This window comes from Gopherus flavomarginatus, chromosome 5 (genome assembly GCF_025201925.1).
Source record: "Gopherus flavomarginatus isolate rGopFla2 chromosome 5, rGopFla2.mat.asm, whole genome shotgun sequence".
In the NCBI taxonomy this organism is placed as follows: Eukaryota; Metazoa; Chordata; order Testudines; family Testudinidae; genus Gopherus; species Gopherus flavomarginatus.
The window spans coordinates 88,262,775-88,287,141 of NC_066621.1; the positions used below are offsets into that span (position 1 = coordinate 88,262,775).

Consider the following 24,367-nt stretch of genomic DNA (forward strand, 5'->3'; position numbering starts at 1 on the left):
GGCACTCGCTCATCTCCCCAATGGCCGATAGCCACATCTCTGCAGGACTCTGCTCTGGCCCTCTTCACCAGCTTCTCTGCTGGCCAGCTTCTCCACCAGCCTCCCTGCTGGCCACTTGCCATGCCTCTCCACCAGCCACCTGTCTGGTTGCATCTCTCTGCTAGCCGCCCTGCTAGCCACTGGCCACGTCTGTCTGCCAGTTGCCCTGCTGGTCATGCCTCTCCACCAGCCACCCTGCAAGTCACTTGCCACACCTCTCTGCCAGCTGCTCGCTCTCCAAGATGCCCCCCAACGCTTAACACAGTTCTCAGGTTTCAGTTTTAGTAAAGGGAAAGTATGCCTCACCAATCTACTAGAATTCTTTGAGAGGGTCAACAAGCATGGGGACCAAGGGGATACAGTGGATATAATGTATTTGGATTTTCAGAAAGCCTTTGACAAGGTCTCTCACCAAAGGCTCTTATGCAAAGTAAACTGCCACAGGATAAGGGGGTAGGTGCTCTCATTGATTGGTAACTGAATAAAATATAGGAAACAAAGGGTAGGTATAAATGGTGAGTTTTCAGAATGGAGAGGTAAATAGTGGTGTCCCTCAGGGGTCTGTTCTGGGACCAGTCCTATTCAACATATTCATAAATGATCTGGAAAAAGGGGTAAACAGTGAGGTGGCAAAATTTGCACATGATACAAAATTACTGAAGATAGTTAAGATCCAGGCAGACTGCAAAGAGCTACAAAAGTATCTCTCAAAACTGGCAACAAAATGACAGATGAAATTCTATGTTGATAAATACAAAGTAGTGCACACTGAAAAACATAATCCGAACTATACATATAAAATGATGAGGTCTAAATTGGCTGTTACCACTCAAGAAAGAGATCTTGGAGTCATTGTGGATAGTTCTTTGAAAACATCCACTCAATGTGCAGCGGCAGTCAAAAAAGCAAACAGAATGCTGGGAATCGTTAAGAAAGGGATAGATCATAGGACAGAAAATATTATGTTGCCTGTATATAAATCCATGGTACACCCCATCTTGAACACTGTGTGCAGTTGTGGTTGCCCATCTCAAAAAAGTTATACTGGAAAAGGTTCAGAAAAGGGCAACAAAATGATTAGGGGTATGGAACGGCGTCTGTATGAGGAAAGATTAATAAGACTGGGACTTTTTGCCTTGGAAAAGAGACAGCACAGGGTAAATGTGATTGAGGTATATAAAATCATGAGTGATGTAGAGATAGTAGATAAGGAAGTGTGGTTTACTACTTCTCATAAAACAAGAACTAGGGGGTCACCAAATAAAATTAATAAGCAGCAGGTTTAAAACAAATAAAAGGAAGTATTTCTTCACACAACGCACAGTCAATATGTGGAACTCCTTGCCAGAGGATGTTGTGAAGGCCAGGACCATAACAGGATTCAAAAAATAACTAGATAAATTAACGGAGGATAGGTCCATCAATGGCTATTAGCCAGAATGGGCAGGAATTTTGTCCCTAGCCTCTGTTTGCCAGAAGGTGGGAATGAGCGACAGGGGATGGATCACTTGATGACTACCTGTTCTGTTCATTCCGTCTGGGGTATCTGGGACTGGCCACTGTCAGAAGACAAGATACTGGGTTAGATGGACGTTTAGTCTGACCCAGTAGAGCTATTTTTATGTTCTTATGTTCTCAGTGATTTCAGCTCTCAGTGATATCAGCTGTTAGTGGGGGAGTCTCACTGCTGGTGCACACTGGGCAATCACTCAAAATAGAGACACTGTCCCAAAGTAGGTCTAATGCTTAGACCTAGGTATCAGTGATTTCAGCTCTGCAGCATGTAACAAGACTCTCAATTGAGTCTAAATTAACTCTTTTATTATGCCATGGAGAGAGGAAAGATCTAATGGTGTCTAAGACCCTTGAACAGGACCCACACCAGCAGGTACAAATACCTGTCTCCAGCCTCTCTCCGCTCATTGGGCTTTGGAACCTATGTGCCCTGCCTAGCGAGTGCTGTTCAGTTGAGGGTGAGTCCCTCCATTGGGGTATGCCAGGTACAATTCTGCTGCCCTCAGTGCACACAACAAGGATAACAACCCTTTATTACTCCTGCCCTAATAACAAGGAGACTGGGGATCTAATACCAGGCACAAGTGATCATTTGGGCAAGCAGTCCCATCATGCTGAGCACCTATGCAGGGTGCAGGTGTCCATGCAAAAGAGATCAGCTTCTGAAGTCTTTTTCCACAGCTCACCACTAGATGTCAGGGGAGAGCTCATCCAAACTCTGCTTACATCTGTACAGTAGAAAATTAATTATTTTAAAATGTAGAATGTTAACTGTTATAACAAAGATGCTTTCTATTAAAGATTTTTTCCTAAGCATTTGGATTGCTTGTAATTGACGTTGACAAGATGTACTATACTGAAGAAACATTAGTGTTCACATTTTAGAAAAGTAGCGGAATTCATTTGTAATTTTATTAATCAGTGAACAAATTGTGCATAGCACATAAAGTATGAAGAATTCAATACTTTGGTCATCTTTATGATTGAATGGAACAATATGTGCAACATGCTGTCAGCGTTAAAGAAATGAAGTAATATTCCTATCCTTAAGCCCTGTTTATCCCAGGGACATTTTTCATTAATGTCCAGCTGTTACTACCATATGGAGCAGAATGCTAGTGAAGACTAACTGCTGGCTACCACCATTTTAACATTGTCAGTTAGATCTTCTTCAAGTAAATCTAATTGTTATGGTGATTACAGTAACACTAGCCAATGACATGTCCACAGTAGACACCTAGCATTGCTAACCTTGATAGAGCTGAACTGTGGATGGGAAAATTTTGCTTTAAGTTTGAACAAATACTTTTAAATAGTGCAAAAAATCATTTTTAGAGTTAAAATATCATCTGATATTATTGCACACCTCTTCACTTTACTGGGCACAGACAGACCCTGTTAATATTAAGAGATTATACATGCATTGAGGGAGAAATTCCAGTACTTGATAGATAAGTGTTTAGAATGAAACAGGGAGGATTTCCCTGCCTCTGAAGTTCTTCCCCCTCACTGAATACTGCTAAACTGGTCCTATGAAGGATAACTTATTATTGAATCACAAAGAATTATGAGATGTAGCTTTTCAACTTTCAAATCCTGCGGATTGTACCAAACAGCATTTGTCATTTCACAATATTTTCCAAAGGAAAGATGCCTCTTTGCACTCCTGCAAAGGCATTATCCTCCTGACAATTATATTTCACAGTTACTTTAAATTGGACTATCTACAGTCATCCGATAAAAGTCTATTAAATGATCTGTAATATTTTTCTAAACTCTGTTAATGTATGCTGATAAATAAATTGGCTAAATGTTTTAGTATATTTTTGTTGACATAGTATTGACATATATTAGGAGTATCTTCCCATGTTAGAGAAAAAGGAAAGACCTTTTCATCAGCCACATTTTAAATATTGTCTAAACAAGTTTAATTAAATAAGACTTTCTATTAGTCCTATATTACAATGTATATATAGTAAAGTGTAGTGCCAGAATGAGAATCTGAGAAGAAATAAAGAATAGATTTTAAGGTAAAAAAGGATCAATATATCCATCTAGTCTGAACTCCTGCATAGCACAAGCCATAGAATTTTACTCAGTAATTCCTGCAATGGAGAGAATTATTCATCCCTATCATATAAGTGAATAACTGTTGAGCCCAATAACTTATGCTTTAACCAGAGTTATATTTTAGAAAGACTATAATCTTGATGCAAAGACTCGAACTGATGATGAATATATCACTGACCTTGGTAAACCTTCTTTTGATTAACTCACTTAAGAAGTTATTTCCAATTTGAATTTTTCTAACTTCAACTTCTATCCATTGGATTCTGTTATTGCTGCTAGATTAAAGCGCCTCCCTATGTCAGATATCATCTTCCTATGTAGGTATTTATAGACTAATCAAGTAACTGTAATTGCCTATACACCGATGCTAGTTGCCTTGGTAATAAACAAGAATAACAGAAATTGCTTTTTATAAGCATAAATTTCACCTAGTTGATATTACTGAAAACTGGTGGGGAGATTTGCATGACCAGGACTCTCAAGAGTTGCGATCTAACAATGATGCCATCTGCACCTGTTTCCGAATTCTTCTTTGATTTCTGCCTAGCTTACTTTGCCTACAAATGGAGGTTCTATCACAATGGACAAGTGGATACTAGATTTCATGCACTTTGGCTACACCATCAAATTTCTTTCTCCACCTCCTCTAAAACCTTCTTCTCGGCTCCTCTTCCAGAACCACTCTTAAGGGGAAATCCGCTGACAGGACGTGTACTCTCCTTGTGCTAGGAGCAAGTTCCACTCAGCATCAAGGGAAAGGATTTTGTTGTCAGATGCTACCGGTGTGGTGCTCTGCTCTGTTCTGTGTTAATATCACTCGGCTGCATGCGTGTGTTCCCTCTGTGTGCTGTCCCAGCTCTGCGCAGATAGCTGACACAGCAGACCCGAAGAGAACCCCCAATGACCACAGGCTCTAGTAAGGTGCAAAGTCACGTTGGCCGGGTTTATTGCGATTTTGGACACAATGGCAGTTCTCTGTAGGTTTCTTAGCTTAATTCAGGGCATACTACGAGAAAGTGCCTCTTGGCAATGGACCCGGCTCAGTCAGTGGCGGGACTTTCCATTGCCCCCTAGGCCGGACAAAGACACCGCCCCAGGGATGCATTCTTATACACAGGTACAAACAAGCTACACATCACTCCTGACGTATTGAGGTGCAACCCCTCTACGTAGTCAGGTGCCGCCTCTCACCTTGTACATGTTGGGTTCGAACAAAACAACTCTATCCATCATATTACCCTTTTGCCCCTGTCATTGGGATGGGTCAATCTGTTCCTTGTTATCAGTGGAATGTTCCAGTATAGGGTGTTCTGATCTCTAGTGTTATGTACCTAAAAGGTACTGATCTTTTTGCAGCATCAGCCCTTTCCTTGCCAGCTTCTGTGAGCAGGGCCTGCCTCTGGCTCACAGCTTAACTTTGCTTTATGTTAGCAAAGTCTTGACCATTACTTTAGCTCAGGCCTCAGGCCTCTGATACCTCTTATATCTCAGGGCCTCCTCTTACTACAGATTTTGCTACAACTATTTAATAGTTCCCAGGAAAAAGGGAGGATGGAGATCTGTTCTTGACCTATGATGGCTAAATATTTTTATTCATGAATTAAAATTCCACATTGGAAAATAAAGTATCTTCCAATACAGACAGGCTAACCTAGTGAGACCAGTTTTAAACTAGGTTTGACTGAGGTGGGAGACAAAAGCCTACAGGTAATTCCAAAATGTGGAAACCTGGGTGAAGGGTCAGAATCTGGGGAGAACCTGGGCAATCACAGCAGGGCGAAGGAGAGATGAGGCAGAATAGAGGAGAAATCTGATGACTATCATAGGTATCTGTATACTAACATAAGAAGTATGGGGAATATACAGGAAGAACTAGAAATACTAGTGAGTAATCAATTATGACATAACTGGCATCATAGAAACTTGGTGGGATAATCCAGATAACTGGAATATTGTATAGAAGGATACAGCTTGTTCAGGAAGAACAGGCAGGGAAAAAATGGTTATGCATTGTATATCAAAGGATGTGTACTCTTGCACTGATGTTGTGATAAAAGTGGGAGACAGAGCTGTTGAAAGTGTCAGAGTAGGGACAAAAGGAGTTAAAAATAAGGGTAATGTCATGGTAAATGTCTACTATAGATCACCTAAGCAGAAAGAAGAGGAAGATGAGGTTTTGTTTTTTTAAAAAAACAAGAAATACAATTATCCAAAACGGGATACTTGTGATGGGGGACTTTAACAACCCAAACATTTGTTGGAAAGTAATACTGGAGGGCACAGATTATCCAACAAGTTCTTGGAGTGTATTGGAGACAAATTTTTATTCAAGAGGTGGAAAAAGTGACTAGCGGCGAGGCTATTCTAAATTTCCTGCTGATTGAGAATTTGAAGATGGAAGGCAGTTTGAGTGGAAGTGACCACAAAATGATAGTTTTTATGATTAAGGAATGGTAGGAGGGAAAGCAGCAGAATAAAGACAATGGACTTCAAGAAGGCAGACTCAGAATTGGTAGGTAAAATTCTGTGGGAAACTAGTCTAAGGAAAAAAGAATGCAGGAGAATTGGCAGTTTATTAAAGGGACATTATAAGGGGCACAAGCAAACTATCTCAGCATAAATGAGGTAGGATCAGAGGCTAAAATAGGAAAAGAACAGGTGAACGATTACTTAGACAAGTTAGAAATCTTCAAGTCAGCAGGGTCTGATGAAATACTTCCTAGAATAGTTAAGGAACTGGCTGAAGAGATCTCTGAGCCATTAGCGATTGTCTTTGAGAAGTCTTAGAGGACAGGCAAGATCTCAGAAGACTGGAAAAGGGCAAATATAGTGCCTATCAATAAATAGGGGAACAAAAACAAGCCAGGGAATTATAAACCAGTCAGCTTAATTTCGCTATCCTGAAAGATAACCCATCCAGCCCATAGAGAACAAACCTTAGGACTGGTCCACTGCCTAGCCCAGCTAAAGTGATTTCAGCTGTGCTGGTGCTGGGTAGGTGTCATCTCTGCATTTTCTTTTGCCACAGTTTTGCCTCTTTGCCATCTCTTGTCACACTGCTGCAGTGCCATCCCTACTCTGGATCTGGTCCAGAGGCTGTGCCACCTAATCCAGCTATAGTAATTACCTCCCTGGTGGTGCTGAATAGGGGGTTTTTAACAGAGTTCACTCAGCTCTATCATGGTACTCTGCAACTTCAGCAAAGGTCCAGTTGTGGAGGGGGTTCGGTGACTCATAGAACCCTTGAGCAGAGTGCTTGTCACCAGAGATTCACTCCTTGCCACATGATAGAAACTCCAAACTCCATTCCTCAGTCTTGCAAAACTGGAGATTTGGTTTTGGTGCCTCATCACTCAGAGTACATTTAAAGGCAGTTTTTGTTGCCTTTTTGTCACATAATAAGGATAGTAACATTTCATTTACCTCTATACCCAAAATTTAAATGAAGTTTAATTAAAACAAGTAGAATGTTCATGCTGAGATCATAATTAATATGGAAATAAAGTCCATCTTATTCTGTTTATTCTTATACTTCAGCAATCGATGGCAGCAGAAAGCTCATTCCTTCTACAGCTTCCGACCACAGGCTTACATTTACTTCCAGATAGTTCATAAAAATATTTAGTGTTGCGCTAGAACCGATCCCTGTGGGGCCCCATTACAAACACCCCCATTCAATTATAATTCCCTGTTGAATACTGCTTTCTGAGATCTGCTAATTAGCTAGTTCTTAATCCATTTAATTTATACTTTATGGAAGGGGTGTAGGGTAAATTTTTAATCAAAATCTTGTGCAGTACTAAGTCAAATGCCTTACAAAATTCAAAAAATGTTAAACCTGTGTGGTTATCTTTTTCACCAGACTTGTAACCTCATCAAAAATGAAATCAGATTTGTTTGGCAAGATCTGTTTTCCATGAAAATTGGCATTAATTATAGGGTTGCCAGCCCTCCTGTCCTGAACTCTTTAATTAAAGATTAGTCTTTAATTAAAGATTATGGCATGTGATGAAACCTCCAGGAATATGTCCAACCAAAATTGGCAACCCGAATTAAGTACATTCCCATCCTTTAATTTTGTGTTGATTGAATCCTGTATCAGTTTTTCTGTTATTTTGGTCTGGACTGACATCAGGCTAACTGGTCTATAATTACCTAGATCGTCTTGCTTGCCCTTTTTGAATATTGGCAGAACTTTAGCACTTTTCCAGTCTTCTTGACTGTCTAAGTCAAGAAGACTTGAATTCTAAGATTTATTAACAATTAACATCAGTAGGCCAGAGATTTCAGCCATTTCTTTTAGGATTCGTGGAGGTAAATTATCTGGGCCTACTGATTTTAAAATGTTTCTTCCTATTAGATGTTGATTAACATCCTCCTTACTCATGGACTGGAAAGTATCATCATTCTCATGTGATATTAGTACATCATCTTTTTTCTTACCAAAGACAGGACAAATATTTATCGAACACTTCTCTATTTTCTTCTTTATTACTTATTTTACTATCTCCATCTAGTAATGGGACTATACCATTGTTAGTTCTTATGTTCTTGATATACTTAAAAAGCTCCTTCTTGTGTCCTTGGCCCTGCCAGCCATGGATTTTTTCCATGGTGTCTTTACCTATTCTTACCAATTTTATACATTCAATAAATCTGAATGTGTTGATTGGTCTACTTCCCTTTTTTCCATTTATGTATTATAATTGTCCTTTTTTATTATTATAAATTGTGACCTTTTTAGCCATCTAATAAACTCTTCTTAAACACCTCCCAATTTTCATTCAGATTTTGTCTAAATTTTTCCTCCCTATTAATTTCACTTAGTTTTCATCAGCTTTGGGAAAGTTAGCTCTTTTGAAGCACCAAGTATGTACATATCTGGTTAGGATTCCCTCTGTTTGCCCATAATGGGGCTATGATAACTGGTCCCTCAGCAACCACCAGCTTCTAGTCTGCTGATCAGTTAATGCAATCCATGCCTTCTCCCCAGGCTTGATTTCTTGTAGGTTTCCCAATTCAGGGCTCCTCACGGCACACTCCAGGTCTTTTCTGCTTCAGATCCAATATCTCTGTGTCAAGAGAGCTCTGCTCTGAGGCTCTATTGCTGCCTTTTTTGTTCCCTAAAGCATTGATACTGATGGCAGGTTTTGTGGGGCAGGATTGACAGTTCACATTTCCAGGGCTGACCATTTATACCTTCCTGACCTGGACAATTGTGTAGTTTGTCTTCCTCATCAATGTCAATCAGATATCTATAATCTGATTGTATTAGTTAATTGTATATATTTTATGAGCTAATCATAGCATGTGCTAGACTATCTAATATGACTTCAAATATCTGTATAATTAGGTCAGATAACCAATCTGTTGTAAGAATGTCTTTTGAAGAAAAGGAATATAGACTAGAATTGGAAAGTCCAGAAGTCTGAAGCTGTCACTTTTACATTTAAAAACACTGATTTTGAAGGCAACTACTTAACCTATTGACATTTTTCCTAATGCTTCTGAGAGTATTATACATTTTGGAAAAATATCCTAAAATGTTTAATTTGTTTCTGAGAGCAGGAAGGGAAAGTGGGATTGAAAGAATCAGAAGTACTGTAATTATGTTTCCTCTGGTCCTTTCAACAGAATTATGTATGGAAAAACCATTAGCCTTACCGAAGGAGCAGTATTCTTTCTCCATGTATGAACTCTGAAATATAGCCTCTCTGTCTGATATTGGTCAAAGCTAGAATTCACTACTTTGATCCATTGATTGCCACTGAAATATATCAGTGTTAATTATAAACTTATAAAATATTTTTTCTTCCCTCTTGCAAACTATTAGATCTCAATTTATGGGGTTTTAGTGGTGTGACCGATGGCTAGTCTTGATGATAGTACTGTCCTTTCCGATCGGTAACTCATAGCATTTAAAATTACACAAGAATAACATTTTCCTTTTTCTTTGCTTCTCAATACAGTACCTTGATATACCTAAACTGTTTCCATTTCACTGTGTCTAAAATAGGTTATAATCTTGCAAGTACTCTGAGAACACTATCTATGTTCTATTCTTTATCCTCCTGCAACCTTAGATGCCCAGGGTATCCATCAGTTTCCACCACTTATTTTAGTCTTTTATTAGTCTGTTTAGACTTCTGAATGTCATGTTGATGGATTTGGTTTCTTTCTCTTTGTGAAATGTTTCTCTAGGTTACCTTTTTTCCTCTTTCCAGATGGTATCCATATTATCACTTGATCTAAAAGTGATATTGGTAGCATTTTTAAAGCATATCCTAAATGTCTATCATCATATTCTTACCATGTTTTATGCTATTGGTTGCTTTGCTCTCCTTAGAATTTCTGATGTTGCAAGAAATTCTGAAGTGAACATTGAAGATGTTTTGCAGGAATTTACTTGGGAATGAGTTGTTCTTATCAGTTTCTGTTGCACAATTCCATGATTCTGCTCCATAAAGAGAAGACACATGATGCTGGTGTTAAAAATGTATATATTTGTGTAAATGTCAGTAATGTTACTTTTCAGGTTGATGAAAGTGGTTTGCTATTTGTTGCTTGACATCTAGCATGGTGCAGCGATCATTGCACATCTAACTCTCTAAGTAGGTAAAATGACTTCTAGTAAAAGCAGCAAAGAATCCTGTGGCACCTTATAGACTAACAGAGGTTTTGGAGCATGAGCTTTCGTGGGTGAATACCCACTTCCTCAGATGCATGTAATGGAAATATCCAGGGGCAGGTATATATATGTGTGCTAGCAAGCAAGCTAGAGATAACGAGGTCAGTTCAATCAGGGAGGATGAGGCCCTGTTCTAGCAGTTGAGGTGTGAAAACCAAGAGAGGAGAAACTGGTTCTGTAATTGGCAAGCCATTCACAGTCTTTGTTCAATCCTGAGCTGATGGTGTCAAATTTGCAGATGAACTGAAGCTCAGCAGTTTCTCTTTGAAGTCTGGTCCTGAAGTTTTTTTGCTGCAGGATGGCCACCTTAAGGTCTGCTATAGTGTGGCCAGGGAGGTTGAAGTGCTCTCCTACAGGTTTTTGTACATTGCCATTCCTAATGTCTGATTTGTGTCCATTTATCCTTTTCCGTAGAGACTGTCCAGTTTGGCCGATGTACATAGCAGAGGGGCATTGCTGGCATATGATGGCGTATATTACATTGGTGGATGTGCAGGTGAATGAACCAGTGATGGTGTGGCTGATCTGGTTAGGTCCTGTGATGGTGTCGCTGGTGTAGATATGTGGGCAGAGTTGGCATCGAGGTTTGTTGCATGGATTGGTTCCTGAGCAAGAGTTATTATGGTGTGGTGTGCAGTTGCTGGTGAGAATACGTTTCAGGTTGGCAGGTTGTCTGTGGGCAAGGATTGGCCTGCCACCCAAGGCCTGTGAAAGTGTGGGATCATTGTCCAGGATGGGTTGTAGATCCTTGATGATGCGTTGGAGGGGTTTTAGCTGGGGGCTGTATGTGATGGCCAGTGGAGTCCTGTTGGTTTCTCTCTTGGGTTTGTCTTGCAGTAGGAGGCTTCTGGGTACACGTCTGGCTCTGTTGATCTGTTTCCTTATTTCCTCGTGCGGGTATTGTAGTTTAGAGAATGCTTGGTGGAGCTTTTGTAGGTGTTGGTCTCTGTCTGAGGGGTTAGAGCAGATGCGGTTGTACCTCAGTGCTTGGCTGTAGACAAGGAAGTGCATCTGAGGAAGTGGGTATTCACCCACGAAAGCTCATGCTCCAAAACCTCTGTTAGTCTATAAGGTGCCACAGGATTCTTTGCTGCTTTTACAGATCCAGACTAACACGGCTACCCTCTGATACTTGACACCATGCAAGGCACTGCATTTAGCCGTATGGAATGGAAATCCATCAACCTCATGAAGAAACTTGCACAAATACAGACAGATATCATCTTCCTTTCCAAATGCAAACGGATGGACATCATACCAAATGGACTAAAGGTAAAAAATCCACTGCTATCTACATACTACACAGACCACAGTGAGAGATTATGTCATACTCTATCAAAAAAACTGAGGAACCACCTGATCAGCATCCTATACAGCAAACAGGAAAACATCAGAAAAGAGCTCTCCAACCTGGAGACTCTCATTAATAACCAAACTTCTATACAAACGGACTTCACTAGAATAAGACAGGAGATCTACATTACTCACTTCACCTCTCTTCAAAGGAAAAAGGACTGTAAGCTGTCTAAACTCCTACCTGCCACATGGGGCCACAACAGTGGTACCCCTAACCCACCCAGCAATATCGTCAATCTATCCAACTACACACTCAGCCCAGAAGAAAAGTCTGTCCTATCTCGGGGACTCTCTTTCTGCCCTGCCACCCCCACCAACATGATACAGTTCTGTGGCGATCTGGAAGCCTACTTTCGCCGTCTCCGACTCAAAGAATACTTCCAGGACAACACTGAACAGTGCACTGATACACGGGTGCCCTCCCACCAACAGCACAAGAAAAAGAACTCCACATGGACTCCTCCTGAGGGTCGAAATGACAGCCTGGACCTATACATTGAATGCTTCCGCCGGCGTGCACAGGCAGAAATCGTGGAACAACAACATCGCTTGCCTCACAATCTAAGTCGTGCAGAACGCAATGCCATCCACAGCCTCAGAAACCACCCTGACATTATCATCAAAGAGGCTGATAAAGGAGGTGCCGTTGTCATCATGAACAGGTCTGACTATCAAAAGGAGGCAGCCAGACAACTCTCCAATACCAAATTCTACAGGCCACTTCCCTCAGATCCCACTGAGGAATACACTAAGAAACTACAGCATCTACTCAGGACACTCCCTACACTAACACCAGAAGAAATCAACATACCCCTAGAGCCCCGACCAGGGTTATTCTATCTACTACCCAAGATCCACAAACCCGGAAATCCTGGACGCCCCATCATCTCGGGCATTGGCACTCTCACTGAAGGACTATCTGGATATATGGACTCTCTACTCAGACCCTATGCCACCAGCACTCCCAGCTATCTCCGCGACACCACTGATTTCCTGAGGAAACTACAATGCATTGGTGACCTCCCAGAAAACACCATCCTAGCCACCATGGATGTAGAGGCTCTCTACACAAACATCCCACACACAGATGGAATACAAGCTGTCAGGAACACTATCCCTGATGATGCCACAGCACAACTGGCTGCTGAGCTCTGTGCCTTTATACTTACACACAACTATTTCAAATTTGATGACAATATATATCTCCAGATCAGTGGCACTGCTATGGGCACCCGCATGGCCCCACAATATGCCAATATCTTCATGGCCGACCTGGAACAACGCTTCCTCAGCTCTCGTCCACTCACACCCCTTCTCTATCTACGCTACATTGATGACATCTTCATCATCTGGACCCATGGGAAGGAGACTCTGGAAAAATTCCACCATGATTTCAACAGCTTCCACCCCACCATCAACCTCAGCCTGGACCAATCTACACGGGAGGTCCACTTTCTTGACACCACGGTGCAAATAAGTGATGGTCACATTACCACCACCCTATATCGAAAACCCACCGACCGCTATGCCTACCTTCATGCCTCCAGCTTCCATCCCGGGCACATCACACGATCCATTGTCTACAGCCAAGCACTGAGGTACAACCGCATCTGCTCTAACCCCTCAGACAGAGACCAACACCTACAAAAGCTCCACCAAGCATTCTCTAAACTACAATACCCGCACGAGGAAATAAGGAAACAGATCAACAGAGCCAGACGTGTACCCAGAAGCCTCCTACTGCAAGACAAACCCAAGAGAGAAACCAACAGGACTCCACTGGCCATCACATACAGCCCCCAGCTAAAACCCCTCCAACGCATCATCAAGGATCTACAACCCATCCTGGACAATGATCCCACACTTTCACAGGCCTTGGGTGGCAGGCCAATCCTTGCCCACAGACAACCTGCCAACCTGAAACGTATTCTCACCAGCAACTGCACACCACACCATAATAACTCTTGCTCAGGAACCAATCCATGCAACAAACCTCGATGCCAACTCTGCCCACATATCTACACCAGCGACACCATCACAGGACCTAACCAGATCAGCCACACCATCACTGGTTCATTCACCTGCACATCCACCAATGTAATATACGCCATCATATGCCAGCAATGCCCCTCTGCTATGTACATCGGCCAAACTGGACAGTCTCTACGGAAAAGGATAAATGGACACAAATCAGACATTAGGAATGGCAATGTACAAAAACCTGTAGGAGAGCACTTCAACCTCCCTGGCCACACTATAGCAGACCTTAAGGTGGCCATCCTGCAGCAAAAAAACTTCAGGACCAGACTTCAAAGAGAAACTGCTGAGCTTCAGTTCATCTGCAAATTTGACACCATCAGCTCAGGATTGAACAAAGACTGTGAATGGCTTGCCAATTACAGAACCAGTTTCTCCTCTCTTGGTTTTCACACCTCAACTGCTAGAACAGGGCCTCATCCTCCCTGATTGAACTGACCTCGTTATCTCTAGCTTGCTTGCTAGCACACATATATATACCTGCCCCTGGATATTTCCATTACATGCATCTGAGGAAGTGGGTATTCACCCACGAAAGCTCATGCTCCAAAACCTCTGTTAGTCTATAAGGTGCCACAGGATTCTTTGCTGCTTTTACAGATCCAGACTAACACGGCTACCCTCTGATACTTGACTTCTAGTGTTTCTCTGTCTACTCTCATAGTTGCTTTGGGGATATTGATAGCCATATATATTTGTCTCTCCCTTATTGATGAACAAACCAACTTGTTTTGCTATGATTGCAAAAAGCTGGGTCTTTTCATCCATTAAGGCATGTATTGCACTAAGCAGGACAATGTCATCAGGAAAAACAAGGTAAACCAGTTCATTTGTCCATTAAAATCCCTCAGTTATCTTCTGTGGCCTTCTTCTATCCAGATTAGTGGCACAAAAATTTGGCAAAATCTTTCTATAGCTATCAGAGCAGATTCCCACTTCTACAGCTACATTTAATTCCTTCAAGTCCCCTACTGGAGTTTCTTAGGATTCCCAATCAGCACAGGATGGTGTAGCTGGCTCCTGTGTCTCCCTCCCGCAACTCTCAATTCAGGGGGCAGGGAAGGTCAGGAGATGTACCCACAGCTTGCTGTGCTCTGGCTATCCCCAACCAACATAAGGATCTCTGGAGACAGACTCATTTGTCTCAGGTTAGAGCTGCCTCCACGGTGCTGTTATCTGCGTTAAAGCATCTGCCATGGACTAGTGTAGAATTGATTAGTGGAACTGCAGAATGTTCAAGGACGGACCTGGGTTGATGTGGCATCTGAGTAATTTCAGACTCTTTGTGGGAAGAAAAGGACAAGTTCAAGATTTATTTACAGTCGGGGAATGAATGCGCAATTGTGATCATATATATAAAAGTGTGAGAGATGTCACACTTGTGGCAACCAACAGCAGGGCTCTCTCATTACATGAGCGTCTTATCAGGGTGTGGAAGGCGATTGCAGTGAATTTATTTACCCTCAAGGAAAACCAGTATCTTATGACATTATGTTACTATTCCAATTTCTGGAATACTCTGCCTGATGTGACAGATAGGAAAATGATTAGCAAATGAAAGACTTTGCAAGATATGGGGTTCTGGACACTGTATTTGCTAACAATAGACCCCAACTTGTTTCTGAAGAATTCAGAACATTTTCTCATCATTGGTTGTTTGACCATCACACATCCTTTCCAGCATTCCCATGAAGCAATGAGAATGTGGAGTCGCCAGTGAAAACATCAGAGACTACTATAAAAATGGTATCCTTACTATTACTGGTGCACAAGAATGTGTTGACACAGGGGTGCCTGTGTATTCCAGTACAGCTTCTGATGATGAAATGTCGAACAAAAACTCTGCTGCTGAGGAGAAATCTACTGCAGCCTGAAGTAGTGGGGCACTGCAGAATTGAGATGGTTTGTCACATCTAAGAGCTATTTACACCTTTGACCCCTTTGTGTCTGAGTGTAATCCCTTGAGGTTACAGGTCTTTTGCTTTCACCTTTCTCAGGGTAGAATCCCATGATTCTCCTGCTCTCCAGGGCGCAGGAGAGAGTTTACCAAACGTTTGCTCGGTGTGCCTGACTGGATTCATCTGCCCTGCAAGACTTCCCTTCAACAGCTGTGCTCAGTGCATGAATCACATAAAACAGACTATTTTGTATGGGATGGAAATTTTATTGTTTTTAATTTGTTTAAAAAACAGGAAGGCTGTAGTCTGAGTAGAACTGGAGAAAGAGTCAAGCGTCAGGAGGAATCTAATTTAGTGTGGCACCAGATACTGAAAAAAGGAAACCAGGACAAGGCTGCTAATGTACTAGTTATTTTTTTTACTACAACTGCCTATCTGTTGCATCCATTAATACCAATGAAAAAGCAGAGAAACAGAACCAGGTAAACTTACTTGACTTCCTGGCAGTCCCCACTGCTCTGCTGTTCCCCAGTAGCATGCATTCGCATTTAATATATTTTTTTTATAACTTTTGATTTCTCTTTTATGCTTGAAATCAGATGTGGGGCATTTTCAAGACTGTAGTGGGGAGGGGGAGAAAAGAGTGGTTACTCCTGAAGAATGCAGGAGGCATCTCTTGGACAACCAGTTAAATATAACAAATATCTAAGAAGCCATAAATGTGACATGGGCTTTCAGTATCTCACATCTTTCTCTAAATAGAATAATATTTAAAACAATTGTCCTAGAATACATTGTTTATATTTTTATGATAATTTATGCTGATCTTTAAAATAAAGCAGTAGCCAAGAGTTAGTGGATTCAGCATCTGTATTTGAAAGAGATCGATCCCAGGTGCATTAAAACATCGATTAAACAAAAAATACCTCCCAATTTCAGAGATGTCTAAATTAGAATTAGAGAGAGAAAACTATTGTTATACAAAATAATGTCTGGGTTTAGACATTTATTTTAGATCACTGTGATCAGTGATAGAAGGGGCTATAACAACTATTCCTAAAAAGCCCCAAAATGCTGTATCTTCACAGTAGAAAGTGGTGTATTTTTACATTAAGATAGTTACCTCAGGTTAGCCAACTGGATATAAAATCCTAGAGGATACAAGGAACAGTTCTTTTTACCTTGATGTAGCTCATCAATGTCAGCTGTACCTGAGGTTTGCTACAATGACGTAAAAACTAGGGCTGTCGATTAATCGCAGTTAAGTCATGTGATTAACTCAAAAATTAATTGTGATTAATCGCAGTTTTAATCACACTGTTAAACAATAGTAGAAGACCAATTGAAATTTATTAAATATTTTTGGTTGTTTTTCCACATTTTCAAATATATTGATTTCAATTACAACACAGAATACGAAGTGTACAGTGCTCACTTTATATTATTTTTCATTGCAAATATTTGCACTGTTAAAATGACAAAATATTTTCCAATTCACTTCATACAAATACTGTCGTGTAATCTTTTTATCATGAAAGTGCAATTTAGACATGTAGAATTTTTTTTACATAACTGCACTGAAAAACAAAACAGTGTAAAACTTCAGAGTCTACAAATCTACTCAGTCCTACTTCTTATTCACAATGTCACCTGATAGTGAGAACAGGCGTTCACATGTCACTTTTGTAGCTAGCATTGCAAGGTATTTATGTGCCAGAAATGCTAAACATTCGTATTCCCCTTCATGCTTTGGCCACCATTCCAGAGGACATGCTTTCATGCTGATGACGCTTGTTAAAAAAAGAATGTGTGTTAATTAAATTTGTGATTGAACTGCTTGGAGGAGAATTGTATGTACCCTGCTCTGTTTTACCTGCATTCTGCCATATATTTCATGTTATAGCAGTCTTGGATGATGATCCAGCACAGGTTGTTCCTTTTAAGAACGCTTTCACTGCAGATTTGACCAAACACAAAGAAGGTACCAATGTGAGATTTCTAAAGATAGCTACAGCACTCGAACCAAGGTTTAAGAGTCTGAAGTGCCATCATCTGAGAGGGACGGGGTGTGGTGCATGTTTTCCGAAGAGGGACGTGGTGTGGTGCATGCTTTCCGAAGTCTTAAAAGAGCAACACTCCGATGCAGAAACTACAGGACCCAAACCACTGAAAAAGAAAATAAACTTTCTGCATGTGATATCTGACTCAGATAATGAAAATGAACATGTGTTGGTCTGCAGTGCTTTGATTGTTATCAGGCAGGATCTGTCATCAGTAGGGCCTTACCAAATTCAGCTATTTAAATATGAAATTTCACGATGTTGTAATTGTAGGGATCCTGAAAGGTTATTGTACGGGGGTTTGCAGTACTGCTATCCTTACTTCTGCGCTACTACTAGTGGCAGCGCTGCCTTTAGGGCTGGGCAGCCAGAAAGTGGCCGCTGCAGTAGCGCAGAAGTAAGGATGGCATAGTATGGTATTCCTTCCTTCTGTGCTGCTGGCTTCAGAGCTGGACCCTCTGTCAGCAACCACCACTCTCCAGCCACTCAGCTCTGAAGGCAGCAGCACAGGAGTAAGGGTGGTATGGTACTGCCATGCTTTTGCGCTGCTGCTGGCAGGCACTGCCTTCAGAGCTGGGTGCCTGGCCAATAGCCGCTGGCCACCCGGCCAATAGCCGCTGGCCACCCAGCTCTGAAGGCAGCAGTTCAGAAGTAAGGTTGACAATACGACCCCCCTAAAATAACCTTGTGTGCCACCCCTCCCACGTCCGCTTTTGGGTCAGGACCCCCAGTTTGAGAAACCCTGGTCTCCCCGGTGAAGTTTTTATAGTATAGGGTAAGAATACACAAAAGACCAGATTTCACAGTCTGTGATGCATTTTTCATGGCTGTGAATTTGGTAGGGCCTCAGTCATCAGCATAGATGCATGTCCTCTGGAATAGTGGTTGAAGCATGAAGGGATATGTGAATCTTTTGCGCATCTGGCACATAAATATCTTGCGACGCTAGCTACAACAGTGCCATGTGAATGCCTGTTCTCACTTTCAGGTGACACTGTAAACAAGAAGCAGGAAGCATTATCTCTTGCAAATGTAAACAAACTTGTTTGAGCGATTGGCTGAAGAAGAAGTAGGACTGAGTGGACTTGTAGGCTCTCAAGTTTTACCTAGCTTTATCTTTGAAAGCAGGGGTTTTTTTGTACATAAATGTACATTTGTAAGTTCAGCTTTCATGATAGAGATTGCACTACCATTGTTGTAATGGAGAAATTGAAAAATACTATTTCTTTTGTTTTTTATAGTGCAAATATTTGTAATAAAAATATAAAGTGAGCACTGTACACTTTGTATTCAGTGTTGTAATTGAAATCAATATATTTGAAAATATAGAAAACATCTAAAATAAATAAATGGTGTTCTGTTATTGTTTAACAGTGTGATTAATCATGATTACTCTTTTAAATCACTTGACAGCCCTAGTAAAAACCACAGTTCTTTGTCCTCATGATGATTTTACACTGAAAGCGCCAACTGGAATTAGCTCTCTCCATGTTAAAAAAAAAAAAAAAAAAAAAAAAAAGACTTAGCATGAGTTGAGATCTTGTCTTCACAGGAAATTTATAAATTGAAACCATTATACTTATAGTGGTATAACTCCCCATGAGGACACTTAAATTCAGGTATGAGTGGGTTTTTTTTTTTTCAGTTTTTGCAAGAGGCTTAAGCTCTGCGCCACCCTTATTTCACCGCAGAGTGTCCATGTGGCGAGTTACAGTAGTGTGATGATATCCACAGTGGTGAGGCATGGCTCCACCATGTGTCCTTGGCATGAGGAGCTCTTGGAGGTGCCTGCTGTGGACCAGCTTCTTGAAACCACCAGTTTCAAGCAATACAATCACCTTCCAAGTCTCAGCTGGCCTTCCTCTTTTAACAGGTAGCGATAGGCACTCACTAACCCCTGAGTCTTTGGAGCATTTTCTATAGTGTCCAGTCTCTTATCCATTGGATGCTCGCAGAATTACCAGGCCTGCTGTTCCAAAGGAACAGTATACCCAGCTTGTAAGATTCAACTCACGATCGCCAATTTGTTTAACACAGTGGCACTAATAATGAAAACAAATCTCTGTTCTTTAATAATAAATTTACTTTTAAGTAATACTGAGTAAGAATATTGGAAACAAATGGTTACATACAAAACAGAGTCATAACTAAAGAGTTACCCTACTGTCTAAAGAAGCTTTTCTCACCCAAAGCTCTCCCCAGTGCTTTCATAGAATCATAGACTTTAAAGTCAGAAGGGACCATTATGATCATCTAACCTGACCTGCACAATGCAGGCCACAGAATCTCATCCACCCACTCCTGTATCAAACCCCTAACCTATGTCTGAGATATTGAAGTCCTCAAATGATGGTTTAAAGACTTCAACATGCAGAAAATCCTCCAGTAAGTGACCTGTGCCCCATGCTACAGAGGAACGTGAAAACCCCCCAGTGCTTCTGCCAATCTGCCCTGGACCTGGAGGAAAATTCCTTCCTGACCCCGAATATGGCGATCAGCTAAACCCTGAGCATGTGGGCAAGACTCACTAACCAGACAACCAGGAAAGAATTCTGTGTGGTAACTCAGATCCCACCCCATCTAACATCCCAACACAGGCCATTGGGCATAGTTACCACTAATAGTCAAACACCAATTAATTGCCAAAATTAGGCTATCCTATCATATCATCCTCTCCATAAATGTATCAAGCTTAGTCTTGAAGCCAGATATGTCTTTTTCCCCAACTGCTGCCCTTGGAAGGCTGTTCCAGAACTTCACTCCTCTGATGGTTAGAAACCTTCATCTAATTTCAAGTCTAAACTTCCTTATGGCCAGTTTATATCCATTTGTTCTTGTGTTCACATTGTTACTGAGCTTAAATAATTCCTCTCTCTCCCTGGTATTTATTCCTCTGATCTATTTATAGAGAGCAATCATATCTCCCATCAGCCTTCTTTTGGTTAGGCTAAACAAGCCAACCTCTTTGAGGGTATGTCTACACTATGAAATTAGGTCAATTTTATAGAAGCTGATTTTTAGAAATCGATTTTATACAGTGGATTGCATATGTCCGCACTAAGCACATTAAGTCAGTGGAGTGCGTCCTCACTACTGTGGGCTAGCATTGACTTACAGAGCAGTGAACTGTGGGTAGCTATCCCACAGTTCCCGCAGTCTCTGCTGCCCTTTGGAATTCTGGGTTAAGCTCCCAATGCCTGATGGGGCAAAAACATTGTCGTGGGTGGTTTTGGGTACATATCGTCAATCTCCCATCCCTCCGTGAAAGTAGCGGCAGACAATCTTTTTGCGCCTGTTTTCCACGCAGATGCCATACCATGGCAAGCATGCAGCCCACTCAGCTCAGTTCACTGACACCGCCGCTGTTGTGTCCTGGGTGATGCTGGCAGCAGACGGTGCAGTAGGTCTGCAAACCATCATCATACACTGCTTCCGCTGCAACTCTGCTCTGCTGCTATTGCCTCAATAGTGAATTTCTCCATGTTGTCTGTCATGGGCTCCTGGGTATGTGTGTTCTTCCTCGGGAAACGTGTGCATTTCTAACCATCGTCCTCCACCTCTTCTGCTGCAATGCTGCTCTCCTGCAGACGCCATACCATGGCAAGCATGGAGCCCACTCAGCTCACCGCTGCTGCTGTGAGCATTGTAAACACCTTGCGCATTATCCTGCAGTATGTGCAGAACCTGCAAAAGACGAGGAGGCGACGACAGCGCAATCACGATAGTGATGAGGACATGGACACAGACTTCTCTCAAAGCATGGGCCCTGGCAATTTGGACATCATGGTGGTAATAGGGTAGGTTCATGCCTTGGAACGCCAATTCTTGGTCCGGGAAACAAGCACAGACTGGTGGGAGCGCATAGTGTTGCAGGTCTGGGATGATTCCTAGTGGCTGCTAAACTTTCACATGCGTAAGGGCCATGGAATGTTGTTGTCATAGCATTCTTTCTCAAATCTGAACCTTAGAGTCCAGAAAATGAGATACTAGCATGAATTTCCCTAAGCTTAATTACCAGGGGGGAGGGATAGCTCAGTGGTTTGAGCATTGGCCTGCTAAACCCAGGGTTGTGAGTTCAATCCCTGAGGGGGCCATTTAGGGATTGGCCCCACTTTGAGCAGGGGGTTGGACTAGATGATCTCCTGAGGTCCCTTCCAACACTAATAATCTATGATACTCATGTACAGCTTAGATCTGATATGCTGCCACCAATCAGGAATTTTCCAGAGCCTGATACCCTCTGGTCCCCCCCAAAACCTTCCCTGGGGACCCCAAGAACCCAGATCCCTTGGGTTCTTAAAACAAGGAGAAATAAGCCATTCCCCCACCTCTCCTCCTCCCAGAATTTCCCTCCCTGGGCTATTCTGAGATACTGATCTAACCTCTTAAATCACCATACAGAGAAGCATCTCCCTTCCCTTCCACAAAGAGGCAAACAGATTCAAGAAAAACAGAGAGAGATTTTATCTCTCCCCCTCCCGTCTCCCCCACCCATCCTGGTGAGTTATCCCAATCCCCTGGGATAAAACAAGGGAAACAGAGAAAAAACAATCAATCAGGTTCTCTAAAAAGAAATCTTTTAATAAAAGAAAGGAAAAAGTAAAGAATTTTCTCTATTACTTCAAGATGTAAATATTACAGGGTCCTATAGCTAACAGACACCAGAAAGAGACCTTCCCCCCAGTACCAATACAAATCAAAATATTCCCAGCAACTACACATATAAAAGTTAACCAGCCAGATCCACAAATGCAAATAGAGTAAAACAATTAAAAAGCCTAAACCGCCTGTTTTACTTACTATATGAAAAGAAACTTAGAGAGCCTGTAGTAATGTCTGGTCTCTCTCAGACCCTCCGAGCAAAGAGCCCAAGAACAAAGAACTCACACAAAACCTTCCCTCCACCCAGATACGAAAGTATCTTGTCTCCTGATTGGTCCTCTGGTCAGGTGTCCAGTTCCCTGCTTGTAACCCTTTACAGGTATAAGAGACATTAACCCTTAACACTCTGTTTATGACAGTTGTGACTTGCTTTCCCCTGCCCTGAAGCACAAGAATACCAAGATGAGAGCAGCCCTCAAAGTTGAGAAACGAGTGGTGATACCCTTCTGGAAACTTGCAACACCAGACAGCTACCGGTCAATCAGGAATCAGTTTGGAGTGGGTAAATCTACTGTGGGGGCTGCTGTGATCCAAGTAGCCAATGCAATCACTGAGCTGCTGCTATCAAGGGTAGTGACTCTGGGAATTGTGCAGGTCATAGTAGATGGCTTTGCTTCAGTGAGGTTTCCTAATTGTGGTGGGGTGGTAGAATGCATATCCCTATCTTGGGACCAGACCACCTTGGCAGCCAGTATATAAACCCCAAGGAGTACTTTTCAGTGGTGCTGCAAGCACTGGTGGATCACAAGGGATGTTTCACTGACATCAACGTGAGATGGCCAGGAAAGGTGCATGATGCTCGCATCTTCAGGAACTGTGGTCTGTTTGAACAGCTGCAGGAAGGAACTTACTTCCCAGACCAGAAAATTACCATTGGGGATGTTGAAATGCCTATAGTTATCCTTGGGGACCCAGCCTACGTCTTAATGCCATGGCTCATGAGGCCATACACAGGCAGCCTGGACAGTAGTCAGGAGCTGTTCAACTATAGGCTGAGCAAGTGCTGAATGGTGGTAGAATGTGCATTTGGACATTTAAAAGCTCGCTGGTGCAGTTTACTGACTAGGTTAGACCTCAGCGAAACCAACATTCCCATTGTTATTACTGCTTGCTGTGTGTGCTCCACAATATCTGTGAGAATAAGGGGGAGATGTTTATGGTGGGGGGGGGAGGTTGAGGCAAATTGCCTGGCGGCCGATTACACGCGGCCAAACACCAGGGCGATTAGAAGAGCACAGCTGGGTGCCCTGCACATCAGAGAAGCTTTGAAAACCAGTTTCTTGACTGGCCAGGCTACGGTGTGACAGTTCTGTTTGTTTCTTCTTGATGAAAACCCACCCCCTTGATTGATTCTACTTCCCTGTAAGCCGACCAACCTCCCCCCTTCTGTCACTGCTTCAGAGGCAATAAAGTCATTATTGTTTTCAAATATTAATTCATCACACAAATGGGGGGAAACTTGCAAGGTAGTGGGAGAAGTGGATGAGGAGGGAAGCACCAGGTGGAGTGGTGGAGGAGGGAAGGACACATTACAGTTCAAAACTTATTGAATGCCAGCCTTCTGTTGCTTGGGCAATCCTCTGGGGTGAAGTGGCTGGGTGCCTGTAGCCTCCCTCTCCCGCCCCCACCCCACCCCACTTTCTTGGGCATCTGAGTGAGGAAGATATGGAACATGGGGAGGATGGCAGGCGGTTATACAGGAGCTGTAGTGGCAGTCTGTGCTCCTTCTGCCTTTCCTGCAGCTCCACCAGAAGTGTGAGCATGTCAGTTTGCTCCTCCATTAGCCTCCTCTCAGCGTGTTCCTCCCTCCTCTCATCGCATTCATTTAACGCTTTCCTGGACTTTGTCATCGTTTGCCTCCATGCATTCTGTTGAGCTCTTTCAGTGCAGGAGGACTGTGTGAGCTCTGAGAATATCTCATCGCAAGTGCATTTTTTTCGCTTTCTAATTTGCACTAGCCTCTGGGACGGAGATGATGGGGGAGCACAGAAACATTTGCAGCAGTGGGAGGAAAAAAGGGAGAGTAGTATTTAAAAAGTTAC

The 24,367-nt window shown here is 42.2% G+C and overlaps 1 protein-coding gene across 6 annotated transcripts in view; it reads left to right on the plus strand.

Annotated features, from left to right (window-relative positions):
• The window catches only part of FUT8 (fucosyltransferase 8), a 256,259-nt gene that overhangs the window by 126,712 nt on the left and 105,180 nt on the right, over positions 1-24,367 (plus strand). The gene's annotated exons all lie outside the window — the stretch shown is intronic.